This window comes from Triticum urartu, chromosome 6A (genome assembly GCF_056163025.1).
Source record: "Triticum urartu cultivar PI428250 chromosome 6A, HENAU_Tu73, whole genome shotgun sequence".
Taxonomy (NCBI): Eukaryota; Viridiplantae; Streptophyta; class Magnoliopsida; order Poales; family Poaceae; genus Triticum; species Triticum urartu.
Window position 1 is genome coordinate 62,118,085 of NC_141878.1, and position 4,740 is coordinate 62,122,824.

Here is a 4,740-nt window from a genome sequence, read left to right on the forward strand (position 1 = left end):
GTGGTTGAATCTTGGAACTTTTTTGGTGTTTCTATGATTAAGTAGATACTTATGTACCTAGAAATGATTTTTGAAAAAAATAAAGAACAAACTACAAGGTAGCTACAGTTCAAATTTGACCCACTTCCAGCTGAATCGGCGGAAATTTGTCTTTTTCATGAGAGGTGGATCAAAACTTTTTACACCCAACCATTTGGTCAATTGTGCATTAAATATGGCCTAGTATTTGAGAAAATTTATTTGGTCCAATTTTGCAACAATTATTTGGGAGGTCCTTCACAAAAAAACCTCCTTTCAGGCACTCTAAAAATGGAAAATGGTTTTTTCGTCCAAAGAAAATGAAAACTTCCTTAGGCAACATTGTTTGCCATTCCAATATGCACCCTTGTGCACAATATGAGATTATTTGAACAAACTATGCCATGAATGTGGCCATAAGATTGATCATTTGGCTTGAAATCCATGAATCTTCACCAATGATAGCTCATTTCTGAGAACACTTTTTTTTAAATAATTACCGTATTACAAGTTTGTTATTTTTCCTGAAAACTTGGTCACATATGATGACACAATGTGAAGGTTTCCCAATTTTTTTGATTTTTTTGAATTTTTTATGCCCGTTTCAAAATGCGGTCAAAACGGCGGGAATGACCGTTCCTAGCTAGTGGTTGAATCTTGGAATTTTTTGGTGTTTCTCTGATTAAATAGGTACTTATGTACCTAGAAATGATTTTTGGAAAAAATAAAGAGCAAACTACAAGGCAGCTACAGTTCAAATTGGACCCGCTTCCAGCTGAATCGGCAGGAATTTGTCTTTTTCACGAGAGGTGGATCAAACCTTTTTACACCCAACCATTTTGTCAATTGTGCATTAAATATGTCCTAGTATTTTAGAAAATTGATTTGGTCCAATTTTGCAACAATTATTTGGTAGGTTCTTCACAAAAAACTCATTTTGGGCACTCAAAAAATGAAAAATGATTTTTTCGTGCAAATAAAATGAAAACTTTCTTAGGCAACATTGTTTGCCATTCTATGTTTGTTATTTTCCTGAAAGGTAGATCACAATTGGTGACAGAATGAGAAGGTCTTTTATTTTTTTTGAATTTCTGTGATCATAAAATAGCTTACATGATTTTAACATCTTATTTTTAAATCTATCACGACCAATTTAATTGGTCATAATGTTGTATTGTGTTCTGATTGGTCCGTGGACCAGACACGCGGATCATGCACGAAACACCGTTGGATCCTCCCGGATCCAACGGCAGCCCTCACCCCTCGCCTCCCCCACCAACCCCACGTGAGGCGAAACCCTAGCTCTGTTCTCCCCCGTTTTCCATCCACCCCCCGCCTCCTTTCTTTCTTTATTTCTCTCCCTCCCCCCTCTTCCCCGATGAAGATCCCCCTCATCGCCGCCACCCACCCCACAGAACCTCCCCGCCACCCCCCTCTGCCGCTGCCCTCACTCTCCCCTCATCTCCCTCGTCCTCGACCAACCTCGCGGCCCGCGGGGCTCTCACATCGCCGCCACTCCACGCCTGCGCACGACAGAAGAGAAGCCCGAGGTCCTCCCGATGCTCCTCTGCCTCCCTCGCCCGCGGGGCTCTCTACTCCACCGCCGCCGCCACATCGGAGCACGCGCCCGCGCGACGCCGTCCCCGCCTCGCTCGGTCCGTCGCGCCGTTCGCCTCGCCCCCCATTCGCCGTGTTGATCTGATTTTAATTTCGCCGCGGTTTTTTTGACAGGCCCAGGAGTTAGGGTGCGATGGCGGCGCCGCCGGGCAGGGCTTGGGCCGACTACGACTACCTCATCAAGCTCCTCCTCATCGGCGACAGAGGTGAGCCCCCCTGTTCCCTTCCCCTCCTTCGTCTCTCGATCCGCGCGGGATCTGGCGGCCTATTCGTTAGGCCTTTGATTTCCATGCGCCAGTTGAGATCTGGCGCCCTAGATCATTTTTTGCGGAGGCTGCTGTGTGCCCGCGTGAAATCTGGAAGGCGATAGAATCTAGCCTCTTGAGTTAATTGGATGGATGGTGTGTGCTCTGTGAGAGGAGTACCTTTTTCCTGCATGCAGATTATACAAGCAATGGTAGCTGTGTAGTCATAGAACTGATGCAAGTGAGGATGTAGTTAGTTAGATTGATCGTCACATGCAGTCAGGAGCAAGCTCTTGTTCCTGTAACTGTCTGTCCTGGTGTTAAGGAAATCGCATGGTTGGTATGAATTGTACAAGTAGGATAACGAATTTCATTTTCTCTTTCCCCTTAACTATGTAAGTAACTGAACTAAGATTAAGCAAACCACTAGCTTTGCCCCTGTTTCTGTTACCTTACCATACTTGTATGTCTATTGCATTAATTCTTGTCTTGGATTATTGATTAGCAAGAGGCGTTTCAGATGTAGTGGGGTTGTGTCGTGGGTACTTGGGTAACTAAAATTTCTTCTGTTCTGTAACTGTATGCTTCTAGGAATGTCACATTGCAACATGCAGACTATGGGTCTACATCTGGCAGTTGAAAGTGCTTAATCTTTTTATAAGTTTCAACTGAAGCTATTTGTATACAATAATTTACCGAATAAGCAAACTTATGTGAATATACTACGCTTGATGTTGATCATCTGGTGCATTAGTATGCAGTTCTCATTGTCAGTTCTTGTTTTCTTGATTCATTTATACTATATAGGTTTTATACTTTGCCAGTAGGTAGCTCATACTGCCCGCTTGCTTCTTCTTTGAATATTGTGGTCTGCATGCTTTAGTCACTGTGCCCTTAGTTCTTTTTTTGTACGGAGATATGCTTATCATCAGAAACTCTTGGTGATGATGTTATTCGTCTTTTGGTTCACGTGTTGCAATTATATACCACATAATTCTACACCATGTGGTGCACTTAAGTATCTTAGTGACTTCATTTGATGTGTGTATTTCTGTTAATTTTAAGCTTCTGTTGCTGTGAAAATGTACCTCACTGACCGTCTGTCTATTTATTGTTTACTTCTTGCATGAGGAGGTGACTAGTGATGCGGCGTGCCAAGCAGCAGTAGGGGAAGGGGGTCTCCTGATCAAGGAGGCGGAGGAGTAGGGGCGTGCCCAGCCGGCAGCCCTGTCCTACTCATGGGGGAGGGGCAGGAGGGGTCTGCTCCTCTGCTTCCATTGCGATCGCGGCAGGTAGCTCCTCCATCTCCCTCCCCCTCTTCCCTGATAGCGTACATCACAATCTTGTTAATTGTTATTGTTATTGCGATCACAATCTTGTTAAGATGCATCTGTGATGGTGGTCTTCTGGCCACCACAATCTTGTTAATTGTTATTGCGATCATCTTTCTTTTCGATGAACTATGCCACAATATGTGTTTTGCAAGGTTCAGTGGCTACTAAGTTTTGATTATTTGCAACTTGTAAGTCCTTGTTGGTTTATTGTACGTTCTAAAAAGCCGTGAATAGTCTTCACTTATATGGCCAACACCTTTATTTTGTTTTATTTTGTTCTATGCTCACTAGTTATACCTGACTAAGGTTCCCTAAATATAGGAGTAGACTGTAGGTGAAGAAAAATTATAACCTGAAAGTAATCATATGTACTACTCCCTCAGTCCCATAATATAATTTTTGGTACATAATTTTCTTTACTTATACACATAGAATAGATAGAGGTGACGTGTGGTTATATTCTGTTGTAAGATTATTCTATTTTGCTCTTAACTAGCTATTCGTTGTGGTTGTTACATGTACATATACTTCAGGATTTAGTCCCTATCTGCTTTGTATATTTGTTTTTATTTTTTTCTAACTCTTTTGGTTTATTGTTATATGCCTTGGTTCAGCCTCTACAAACATACCCGAAAATGGTGTTTCCTCTCATTTACAAGAGCTCCAGCAAAGTGAACTAGGAAGTATATTTGAAGTTCTAAGCCGTGTAGCAAAGAGTTATATGTTCTGTCTAATGTGTAATAGACTGGAAAGATTTGAATAATATTGTAATAGACTATGTACAGATTGTAGTTGACTTATTTATCCTTCTTTGACGAACTACATTTGTTATGTTCTGTTTGAAATATTCATTATGTGGTTTCAAAGCGTGTGAAATGAACCTGATTCATGGAGCCCACTTATGAAATCACTTTTGAATTTTCTGTCACGTGGGTCTAATGTGTGAGATTATGACAAGTGGTATCCATCTGATTGGTGGGACCAGCAACAAAATATAATGGCCTAGGCCCAAACAAATGTTAAAAGGCCATGACCAAGAAATAAATAAAAGTCTGAATTGTTGGGCTTGGCCCATGAAGTCTGACCAAAAATTGACAGCAAAAAAATATATAGAAAGGCTGAATTAATGGGCTAGGCCCATGTAGAAAACCGAATTGGACCGGGCTGAATCTTGTGCCACATCAGCTTGCCATGCTAGATGCCTACGTGGCCTGGGGAGGTTGCTAGTGACCAAAACAGAACAATTGGCTTATTTTGGTCGTAAACGTCTTCGACCATTCCAGAAGAAAGGTCGCTATAGTTAGTTTATGACTGCCAGCTTTTGACCTTCTGTTTTTGGTCACAAAAAGGTCGCAAATGAAAAACCATGACCTTTCAGTGACCAATAGTGGTGATCACAAGTTGACATATTTCTTGTAGTGCTTGATCTTCACCAGCTCCCCCCGTTGCAGCATCACCGTATTCAGGGGGCACATAGTTGTCATCGTACTCTTCTTCTTCGCCGTCTTCCATCATAACCCCTATTT